Genomic DNA, 12790 nt, shown 5'->3' on the forward strand with positions numbered 1-12790 from the left:
GTGTAAGACAGTGTGGCAGAAATGATGACACAGGAGAGCAAACCAGAGAAAGGCCAAGAAGACTGTAGATTTAGCAATAAGATGGACTGTCACGCCTGCTGATTTCTGCTGTGCTATGAGCCATATCCAATGTTTTGACTCTATTTCCACGTCGCAGACATTTATGAGAGTAAATGATTTGGCTCAGTAAAATGTCAGCACTACACTTGTACACTTGACATCACACAAGATTATTAGGCACACACACACACACATATTCATTAAAAAACTGGTTATGACGTGAAATACAGTTCTTTATACTTCTTAGAAGAAACTATTGATTGTAAAGTAAATATGATGATATGGTACTCATTACTAAAGGCTCGATAAAAGATATGAGGTTGCCAAAAAATAACCAATAATGTAACAGTGTCAGAGAGATGAGAGATTCTCAAACAAAACCAGGCAAAAGAAATGTGGGAAAATGTCCTTTTTCCAAACTCTTAAATTTAGTCCTGGGTAACCTATTAGAGACTGATCAAGTTAGACTCTAGTAAGTCAATATAAAAATATTAGACAACATGATGTAACAAGTAAATGGGTTATTGGGCTATTATTGCTGATGTCTGAACATAGCAATCTACCATTATACTGTGTTTGGTAGCGCGAGTGTAGTTGTGCTCATTTTTTAATTTTAGGCTGATTCAAGTCCACTATGTAGAAGTATTTATTCTCATTTATCCACTATTCTTTAGCTATTTCAACAATTTATCAATTACTTTTAGCCATTCCAGCTGTTCATCCATTACTTTTAGCAAGCTGCTCACATGCTAACTAGTTATCATTCACTCTTAGTCACAACCCATATTGTTCAAGTAAAAGCTGTTTACTCAATATGTGGACATATTTTTAGTCAAATAATATTTTGTATTTTCTAAATGAATTACGCTAATCCACAATGTACTCCCTGGCAACCCCCATGGGTACAAGAACCCCTGGTTGGGAATTACTGGATTTAAATCTATAGTGATTGATGAATGATTTCAGACACAGTGTTTATATCCCAAAACCCTGCTTATCTCTGTGCATATCTTAAGAGAACTACAAAGAAAAATAGTTTTGATTAAGTTTTGATTTGATTCAACATAACTCAGGTCCCTGGCAGCTCAACAGAGTGAAGATCAAAATCAGAAATATTTCAATGCAGCTCTTCTGACCTTTGAAGCTTAACATGGCATCAAAAAGAGGATAAAGTGCATTTGTGGGCTAAATTTGCAATCCACTGTTCAAAAGCTTTTGCTGGAGATATATTGATTACTCCCCCCTCCTTTAACTTGATTGTGGAAAATTAAATAATGCAATAGCTGTTTAATGAGAACTAAGGAGAAAATTAAATCAACTTTGACCTTAGCCGAACTAATGATTTGTGCTGTGGACAAAGAGCTGTTTGTTTGCTCTGTTCGGCTATCTTTGTGTTCCTGCTGTTTGAACGAGCAGCAGTGCCAGTGCTCCTCTTCCCAGCAATGCAAGAGAGGAAGACCAAGAATGAAAGCAAGGGGAGTGAGAGGTAAAGGCCAGAACTCAGGCTTTTATCACGTGCGGGTCTGATCACTTTCATACTGACCTGCATTTAGATCATGTTGTTGGTGGGATTGCTGTGCAAGCAGTTAAATTGTATGTTCCTCTGAGCCCAAATAAGTTTGTTATTCTTCTACTCATTTTTTGGCACCTAACTAGTCCCGCACCATTTGTTAAAACATGTGCCTTGTTTGGGAGATGATTGGAATTATTTTTCCCAGCAATATGTGTCATAATGTCCAAAATATTCAGTGCTGTATCTGGTTTCACTGTAGTGCTTTCACATTAGTTTCCAACTGGATAAACAGAAATTTAAATTATTAATTAATCGCAATTAATCGCATGGTTTATCACGTGATTAAATTCTATTATTTTGCGTTTTCTGAACTGTTTTCTCTTGCTTGACAACACATAACAGTCAGTCCGTCAGAACTAGAAGCTAATGTTAACATGTCTGATGTCTGTTATTATGATTTTTATTTTTTTATTTTCCAACTAATTCCATCTTCACCAATGGCGATTCAGGCATTGGATTTAAATACTTTAGGTCTCCCGACACCCCCCTTTATGCCCGCCCCCCTCTTGCTCCCAGAGACATGACTTGCCATGAAGTATCTTGTTCCACCATGTTAAATCTTTGTAGGAAGTGTCTATGGCAGCTTGATGACAAGTAAGGGTGTGTCAAAGGGTCAAAGGGTCAAGTAGCAGCCAAAGAATCTAGAATGTAGCACTCTGGAACAGAACCAGTGACGGTGTTAAATAAAGAATCTTTGGCGGCAAGCGATTAACACAATTGAAAAAAAAAATTAAGCGTTACGCTCGGTCCTTATTCTCACACGTTAATGCTGACAGCCCTAATTTAAATACATGAAACCATGAATTAAAAGTTAAACTGAATTATCATGTTTCTTTGCTTTAAAAATACTAATATTGTTATTATTATTAAATTGTTTTGGAAGGAGAAGGGACTATCAATAGACTGATATCTTGTACTGGGTTGATATTAAGCTGGCAAATAAAATGAGCAGCAAAAAATGGTGCAAATTTGCACTGTATCTAGTGTTGTATTGGGTTGTTGATGTTGTTGACATGGACAAACAATTGTCCAACAAATGGTGTTAAAAATACTGAAACTTTGTGCAGCAAAAGGCTGTGAAAACAGGAGTAATAAATTAGCTATTAATATTAGCTAGTATGCTGCTAATGCCACATCATATACCAGATGGCCACGCCCACTGAGGAGACAGGAAGTGAATATCATTTCATGCAATTGGCATCACTCTGATGTCTTTAGCGTTTATCAAACACTTGACTGAAATGTCTGTTATGACATATGTAAATGCAACATACATTTCAACAGTTTTCACTGTGAATAGTGTTTTAGTCAGGAGACATTCTGCAGTTAATTTCTCCACGCACCCATACATACACACACACACACACACACACACAATTATTTTAAGGCACAGGACATTACACTGAAATCCATCATCATTAGTTCAAGAGACACACACAATGTAAAACAAGATAAATAACTATTATATCATGTATTCCTTTGAGTAACCATAGTACAAGTGACCAGTCTGAGATGAGATTCATTTAAACCAAAATAAATCATAGTAGCTGTGAGAATTTTTTTCAAAATAAACTCCTTTCATGACATGTTTTGCATCCTTCAGCCCTTTTTCACTTAAGACAACTTCATCTAGTCCTTCATACAAATGTCTGTCCCATTCTCATGAACACGATATCTCAGGAATGCCTTGAGGGAATTTCTTCAAATTTGGCACAGACCTCCCCTTTTTTCTTTTTTGGTAATATAATCAATATTAATTTTTCAAAATTTCTCTATTTATTTTCCGGTCCCTTTATTGGATCATGTTACTCTGCCAGCCATCCTCTCATCACTCCAGTTGCCAGTCTCTGGTAGATTGAGTAATTAGCTGTGCCTGAGCTCAATTTATTCTCTCCATCATTAAGTCACTGCCAGCTCCAAGTGTGCTACAGACTCTCTGCCCACTCCTTCATCACAGACTACCATGCACCACCTCCAGTGAACATGTCAGGTACTTCTTTTCACCAAATAAGGTTCATCAAAACTAAACAGCTCCATGAATCACCTCAGAACTCATAACTCATCAACCTTAGACAAGGACTCGCTTGAACCTAGAACTGAACCTGCACGTTTGCTTTTAACCTCCAACCAAGAAGAAGCAACTGCATATCACCTACACATTCACATTCATAAAGGCAATGTGCTCTGTTTGCCCAACCATCTACCTTATCCTTCCTCAGCATCCAGATAATGACCATGATCCTTTTCAAAGTCAGTGTTTAGATTAGGGGTAAAAAAATATGTGGATTGTTACACTGTTATAATACAGTTGTAGCAACAGGGCATGCTAGTTATGCTTTTCTTTTAAATATCCCCTCCAGACATGTTTTAATTTAATTTTAATCAAATTAAATTATTTGGTTTAATTATTTTACATTAATTTAGGTGGTGTAAATCATTTAATTTGTATTTGCTTGCAGGGATTAATAAAGCCAACTATATGAGTAAAATACTCAGCTTTACTCTACTCTGGGTTTTTCCACAAAAAAAGTTCAATTGCGTCGCCAAGAATTCATTAAAAAATCCAGAATCTAGAAATCAATTTTAGGTATCCTACTTCACTGAAAAGTCCTCACTCAGTACACAGTCACACAAGTTGTGATGTCAGAAAAATCATACTGTATGTGCTTGTTTTAACTGAGATTTAAGGTGCACTTAGGGAAGGTTTCTCCCTTCAGCAGATAAATGTCTTCTAATATCAGACTCTGCACAGATTTTTGAAACACTACAGATGTTTTTGAATAAGCCCAAATGCAGCTTTCTGAGCAGTGCACACTTTCTTCTGCTTCCTGCAGTGCCAGTGCTAAAGCATGCATTGCATTTATTCTGCTTTTGCGTTGATAATGAATGCATGAACTAAAACGAATGTTGCTTTACTGTTTTTTTTTCCCTCCACTCTGTGAAGCTTTCAAGATGATAGATCTAATCAGTAAACCAAAAATGACCGTGAAACTGTTGTAATTCTGTAATTAATAATCATGTCTCATCACTTTCATCTCAGTATATGTGAGTGACACAATCCAAAGTGTGCACAATTTGCAACAATGCAAATGCATTAGGGATTAAAGGGTCTTGCTTGTGGTTGTTCATGTTTAGCCTGTTTCATACATACTATTTACGCTTAAAATTACAGCTGACCATTTCTGAAGTATACCATAACTTTTTAGGTTGATTTAAACAGCCATTGGTCTCAGTCTGGTAATCCACACATAGAACAGGCACAGATCTGTTTATTTGTCTATTTATGTCAAAGTTATATAATCTTTTGGGCAAATGTCTTTGTAAGCACGAAATCTACAACAACAACTTTTACTTAAGCAAGAAAAAAGCATTAATTCTTTTCAATGACTCCTTTGTTTTAAAATTTTCCTTCAGGGTTTGATTTTTTTGCATGACATACTGTAGCTTTTGAATGTAATGCAATGAAATCGTTGATGTCAGACTGTCCTTGAACACACCACCAAGCAAGAATTCTCAAATTGTTGCTGGTCCACCCCCTTATCCGCAGTACAACATGTTCATAATGTAAATGCAGTAAAATGTTCACTCTGTTGATTATATATGGAAACCAGTGTCTGCCTGAAAGGTAGGAAATCAGTCTAAACATTACGTACGTCAGTAAATGTATGTGTACACACATATGATCTGGTCTGAAATGTGATAATCCTTTAATCCTAAATGCATTTGAGTTGTTGCAAAATGTGTGAGTTGAGTTAGTGTATGTTAACACCCTTTGTTTGTGTGTGTGTGTGTGTGTGTGTGTGTGTGTGTGTGTGTGTGTGTGTGTGTGTGTGTGTGTGTGTGTGTGTGTGTGTGTGTGTGTGAACTACACAGAGGTCATGAGTGTTTGTGCTTAGGGAAGACTTACAGCAAGTCCCACCAAAATAAATGATCTTGATTTATTCCTGCACTTTTCCCCTTTCTCTTCCTCTATATCTCTCTATCCCTTGTAACATTCCCTCTCTGTCTATCTCTTTATCTATATCAGTCTCTCTCTCCATCTCTGGTTATGGTAATGATCTGATGTGCAGGCAGAGAAGGCACCTGTGCGAGGCTAACGTGAGACGACACCAATCTTTTCATCACAATGGGGAGCCCCAGAGACCAAAAGACTCACTTAAAAGGCGTATTTCAGGGTATTAATTGCTTGACATGGCTCACCCAGGTATGGGAAACCTTTCGTATGGCAATTAAATGACTGGAGGAGAGAAAAAACTGTGCTGCAGTCGGCCAAGAGGATGGCTGAAATATTTCAGTGTGTAACAAGCAGTGAAGTATTTCTAACAAAATCACGTGTCATGAGCAGACAAAGTTACGGTAATTGAGTTAACCACCCCTCCTTACCCCTCGCTCTTTCATGGTGCGTCTGGTTCTGTACGTGAGTGGGAGTAATTTCACATGACCTGGGGTTTTCGCTCCAAAACTGCACTCTTTGTTATCACTCGTTACCAGTAAATGAAGTTTGCAAGAAAAGACAAAAGAATGAGAGCCACAGACAGATAAAGAGAGAGACCTGGAACTAAACAGACGCTCTGAAGTGAACTAAATGTGATCACAGTCATGAAGCATTACTACACTCACAAGAAATGACTACCTGAGTCTGTGGCGCTGTTGTATTGTACCATGAATGCATGAATCTTTTACATGCTGTTTCACAGAAAATGGCATCTGAAGGTGCAGTATCAACAACAATAGCAGAGTTTAATGTTTGTTTTTCCAAATGTGTGTCTGATTTGAGGAGTCTGCTTTGTAGAAGTACTGATTTTCCATGTTGCCCCTCGGGGAATTCCATACATTTGACACTTGACACAATGTCAGCTTATCATTAACTTCGAAAAGTTTTCTGTGGTGTGACGATGAATTTTTTCAGATAAACCAATACATTTTTTTAAATAGTTTCTGTAGCTTAGAAAAATAGAAATTTCACAGCTCATAAACACCAAATGGAAGATTTTCACTGGACATCAACAGTATGAATGACATTACAATGATGTAAAAAAAGGTTTTTTGTAATTTTTGTAACTGTATCACAGTTCACTTAAGTTTCAAGAGTCTGTATCCATATAGACAGTTAGCAAGTACGGTAATGTATTTTTTTTTCTGCTTTTTTGTGCCTCTGCTACTTTTTAAGCCATTTTTATTCCTGTCACATTTGTGGTACAGTGCTGTGCTTTGACTCTGTTTCTTTTGGTATTACCATTCCTGCAGGGTTGAATTGATTCAGTACTACTCTGAATTCGATTAAGTGTTATGCCTTTTAAATGCACATTATTCATCTTTAAGTTTGGCCCTGGTGCCTACTATTATTATTATTTCAATGATAATGAAACTGTGCTGTCATGGTCCCGCTACAGCTGTCTGAAAGAAGGCCGCACTTTATCTGAAGCATTCAAACAGCCACATGACACAAACATATTGTTTGAAAATTAGATTTGAAGTAACAGGAATGTAGTTTGAAGTGTGTGATATTTGAAAATGGTTTGATTAAGTTACATTGAATCCTATACATCATATAACCATCTTTGATGGCAGTCAAAATCACTAATTTTGTTTCATAGTACGCTGCAATATTATTACTTGACTTAAGTAACTCTGAGGCCATAGCAGACGTTCACTACATTCAGTATCTCTCGGTTACATCAGCGCTCAGTTTAGTTTAGTCAGTTTCTGAAAGCATCGGCACAGCAGTAGGTGTGTCAGTTCCACTTACCTGTCCGTACCAGTTATATTCCAGCATTGTGACGACACTTGTAGCATTCACAAACCGACGCAATGAAAGCTGTGCTTGTAAGCTCTTGCACAGCTAAAAATAAATAAAAAGTTGTGGCCTGTTGCTCTTTGCACTCCTCAACAGAACTAGACAACTCTTACTTTACCCTGTGTGGAATTGATGTCGTCAGGACTTTGGGGGGCCAGGCAAAAGTTAAGCCATTACACACATTTTTGTACACACACACATTGGCGAGCATATACACACACACATACACCCACACACACACACACACACACACCCCTGAATCTCCTGTTGAATTTTGGCACTCCCAGGGCTTACGACCTGTTGATAATGAACCTGAACCCATTATTTTGAGTCAATGAATTGAAAGAAATAGGGCAAAGAATGAAAGCCACAGGGCCAATTAACAACATTCTTTGATGTATTACCCTCGCTCGCCACTCAACCAGACCGCTCTGCGCCTTTTGTCTTTATCCCCTCTGTTATTCATTAATTATTCTGAGCGGGGTCAGAGTTCGTGTGGCTAATTGTGCAGACCGTCTCTCTTTGAGGATGGCAAAAGATTCGCCCAACACTGACACTCCCCCTGACTGTGCCCAGCCACCTTGAATTATGCCAATTATTCCAATTCTTTGATTTTTTTTCCCCTCCTTCTCTCTGTTCTATCATTGTACTAAGCTGCATTCCCCCCCTCCCCTTCTGACTCTTCATAGTTCAGTCTCCATCACTGGGATATCTCTCTCTGTCTCTCTCTCTCTCACACAACACACACACTCACAGAGAGAGAGAGAGAGAGACAGACCTAGCATCTTGACAAGGATCTTGGGTATTTGAGGTGGTCTTAGGACGGCTGAGGTTTTCTCAGGTTAAACTAGCTGATCACTGTCAGATCTCAGGCTGCTTCTTTACATTAAGAACGATCTTTTCTCTCTCAATTCCACACTTTGTACATTGTGTATCTGTCAGTGCTCACAAGTTGTAACGAAGCTGCTAAAAACATTAAATTAACCTTACTACAAAGCAACAACCCATTATAAGGTGTTAAAAGAACACGTCACTTACTTTTTTAAGGTCTTGCGTGCCACGTTCTTGACAAGGGTTAGATGAGAAGATTGATGCCACTTTCATGTCTCTATGCTAGATATGAAGCTATAGACTGCAGCTGGCTTGCTTAGAAATAGTTTATCAGTTCAATATTAGTTCTTGCAGAATAAACAAACAAAATTTAACATATTAATTGGTGAGCCTTTGAGGTTCTGTTAGACATAATTTTTTTACTTTTTAACAGAACAAGGTTAGGTGTTTTCACTCTTTATGCTAAGCTAACGTCTGTTGACTGTAGCATCATATTTAGAGAGACATGAGAGATGGCATCAGTCTTGTCATCTAACTCTCATCAAGAATGCAAATAAGCATATTTCCCAAAATGTTGAACTATGACAAAAAGTTTGTTTTTTTTTCTTCCAGAAACACTCCTTTTAAAACATATGTCTTCAAACTGAATGAAGTCTTGTTTCCCATAACTGCTGAAATGAGTTTGTGCCTCTGGATTTTTCACAGTCTGAGCCACTTTTAACGGGCCATTGGCAACGCATTACTTAGTTAAGGATGAAGATAAACTCGTATGAGTCACATCACTGTTCTTAGCTCCATTTCTACTCAATACACTGCTCTTATCTCTAATGGAAAAGGGAATAGGTGTAGGAAATATAACACATGGCTTTTTAATTTAGGCATATAGTGTGAAAAATAACTATTTGTGCAGTCCGCTACAGAGGAAAACTTTGACATTTACACAGGCAAATACAGGAAACAAAGGCAATGCCATTCTGCAAGTGATATCGGAAGAAAAAGGGTGATTAGGTAATTAGATTAGGAGAAGTCTATGAAGAAAACCCCTCTTTAACATGATTAGGAGAACTGACAGCATATAATGGTTTAATTATCTGTCAGGCAGTTTATAGTTCCCTTTATCTGAACCATGAATATGGAGGGTTGTATCACAGATGTTATTAAAAGGTCTCCTCAAGCAGACTCCACACTATACTACACTGTAAAACCACCCGAATCATTTCCTATTGGAATGGTTTAAAAAAAAAAATGTATAAAATATCATAGGTTTGTGGGGCAATTTGCTTGATTGAAACTCAAGTATCAGTCATATCCCTCTGTGATTCAATTCAATTCAAAACAACTTTTAATTCTGAGCAGAGTAACTTATTAAAGTGGGCATTTTTTTGGTATTGTTTAATCTAAGATTTATGCTCTAAATGAGTCCCAATCAGGTTTCCTATTGAGTAGCCTGTAATTTTTTTTACCTGGAAGATCTCAAGTTGCTCTAAAATTCAAGGGGATTTGTCTTAGAACATTTGGCCATATTTGTCATGGTTGTTTCTAAGATTTTCTGATAAATGTACACATGGTGATAATTTGTTAGCCTTTCTGGCCTTAAATTAGCTGACATACTATGCCGATTTTATTTGTAACACAACACACTTTGTGGTAATGCAGTACACTTTATAGTACATAATATTCTTTGGTTATCATCTGTTTCTGTCCACAAAAACATTTGATGTTTGATGATATCTGTTCATTTTCATCACCAAATAAAAACTGTAAGACAGACAGATGAATGGACAAATGAACTAATTGCTTCACTAAAAACTAAATGAAAACTAAAATTATACCAAAACTAACAATAATCAAATGACTAAATTGTGACTAATGTACATTTTGGTCCAAAGACCAAAACTTAAACAAAATGAGGTGCCAAAATTAACACTACTGTAAGAAATCAGTCTCATATAATAATAAAACCATCATTCATCTGCTAATTTAAAAAACCTAGATTACATCTGTTTTGTCACTTCTAGTTGGATGTCAACTGTCCCTTGAGTCCCTTTGTTGCCTATTTGTCTTTCAAGAAAGAGAGCCATGTAAGATCACTGAAAGCCTACGCTAACCTTTTGTCTCTCAAACCCCTTTGGATGTGTTTTCTTCAAAGGGAGTCCCATGTAGCACCTCTGGCTATGGGCAGCCATGAAAGGTTAGGTCCTCAGGCCACGTCTGTGTCACTGACGCCACTGGCAAAACACTGTGTCCCAATCTGACCTCCTTAAATGGATGTGCATGTGTGACTGTGTGAAGCTTTGCCTATCACAACTGCTCATCTTGTCTTTCAGCAGGGAACCAAAGGGGGAGAGACGTTAACAAAGGGCCGCGATAAGATCATGTATTAGCCACAAGCCAAAAAACAAGAAGGATTCAATGACATGACAAGCTTTTTGATTTCTTTTAAGGCCTAGCCTTGCATTTCCTACTGTCTTTTGGCTTGAGAACATTTCACTGTAGATCATATCTTGTGGTTGCTTCCTAACTAGGAAGTTTTTGATGGAAGTCTAGATATCTATAAAGTTATTGAGACTGAAAGTGCTGGTTTTGCTTTCTCATGTCCAATAAAAAGTCAAAAAAAAGTTATATATATTTGCAGTGCACTCTATTGTCTATGTTTTGTATCTGCTGTATGAAATTTAAAGTTAAAGCCTTTTCCTCAGTTCTTTGTTTTACAATGAAAATCACATTACTCCTCTGATATGCTCAAAGAATATAATGTCTTTGTTCGACTTTCCCAAATCCACTGTACGTGTAGACATTCAGATGAATGTTTGCTAGACTGAGATCAATTTCACTAATATATCCAAACCACAGCATTTTTATTCGGGAGGCAGTGATGTGAGCTCAGAACTGGATCTCACACACTGCACGCCCTTATGCGCAACCCAAATGACGGGCACACAGAGAGGGCCGGTAGAGAGTGATACAACAAGGCTTTTCAGACTATGAAGAGTGTTGTTGCACCTGGGTGATGCGTGTATAACAAAATATGGCAAATGATGATAAAAATGTAACTTAATAATAGTTAGTTAAATCTAACACTCTCTCTTCTCTTTCTTCATCTCTCTCTCCATCGCGCCTTGGCTGGGTGTGGCCACGTGTCTTCACTTGTGCACTCCACTGCAGATTTGTGTAACTGCAACATCATGACACTGCAGTAGCATCCATAATTTTATGTATGTATATAAAGGAAACACTGGTTTATTACACATGGATCATAAACACATACAGAAAGACAAACACATCAGGGGATCCTGAATACCAATTATGTTGTTCTTGTTACCCCCCTCTGAGCTTATCTAGCCTCCGGGGAGACCTCCAGCCCACTCCCTCCCTCTTCTTTAAACATGGATCCCCAAACTCAGTGGGAAGCCTCTACTGGTCCCAACACACAGTCCGTGTTTACCTGCTCCCTGATGCACCCTGTACACTTCCCCAGACACACTAACACTACTGCTCTCTACACATTGTACCTTTTTTTGCCCCCTTTTGAATCCTATTAGTGCATGAACTTAGTTTAACTGAAAAAGACTGTCGACTTCACTCAATTAGGCCTAATAGGATTAGGTTGCTGGTATGGGCCTGGAGGTTTAAATAGGAATGGAATTTTGGCAGACACCTGCTCCATCCACTGCATTAATCTTATAAAGGCTATGGCATATGCAGGGGCCCTGGAGAAGCCCAGAGTTGAATGATTGAATGAATGGCTGTACTGGTTGCATGGGTTTCAATCCTGATGGCATTAGTACGAGAGGAAGTGTGGTGAAAGAGGGCATCAGTGAACCAAAAGGTTGTTCATCGTGAAGCCAATATGCGTGTCATTGAAACAGGTACTACATTCTGTAAAAGTAAATACAAGATTAATATTCATCAATTATCTATCGAATCACATCATGACAGAACATTGTTGTTGAAGCATTTGTTTTATGCATGTTAATTATTTCATCTTGTACTGTATGCCAATTTCAAGAATTAATGAACATTGTCGCTTAACAGTGATTTTGCCTACATTTGATGTATTTATATGTATATCAATATCAGAAAAATATCCTTGTAAATATTGTAATATTGATTTCAGTGAAATGCCCAGCTCTGGCTTGGACAGGGAACATTTGCACTTAAAAAGGAGACTTCAAAATTTTCCATTTGTTCTTAAAGTGATAGTTTGGGTTATTTGATGTGGGGTCAAATGCGTCAAATAACCTGAACTATCACTTCAAGGTTCACTGTATGAGTAGAATGCCACATTCACATTGTATCGTACAGACTGTGCAACAATAATCACCCATTTACAGATCATCACAAATACTGTATCTACTTTAGGCTTAAAGTTCCATTTAATAGGTGTGACTACACAGCTTGCAATAGAGATATCCATTTTGGGATAATGTGTCAACACTCCCGAGGTGGAAAAAATCTGAGGTTTCCCCATTCTTCCTATTCTGCTGAAATGTCATAAATGCAGCATTAGCTTCCATTTTTTGTCAGTG

The 12790-nt window shown here is 37.7% G+C and overlaps 1 protein-coding gene across 5 annotated transcripts in view; it reads right to left on the reverse strand.

Annotated features, from left to right (window-relative positions):
• The window catches only part of tfec (transcription factor EC), a 44746-nt gene that overhangs the window by 18900 nt on the left and 13056 nt on the right, over window positions 1-12790 (reverse strand). The gene's annotated exons all lie outside the window — the stretch shown is intronic.

Source organism: Trachinotus anak, unplaced genomic scaffold, assembly GCF_046630095.1.
Source record: "Trachinotus anak isolate AG129_WGS33_773 ecotype Australia unplaced genomic scaffold, CSIRO_AGI_Tana_v1 ptg000018l, whole genome shotgun sequence".
NCBI lineage: Eukaryota > Metazoa > Chordata > Actinopteri > Carangiformes > Carangidae > Trachinotus > Trachinotus anak.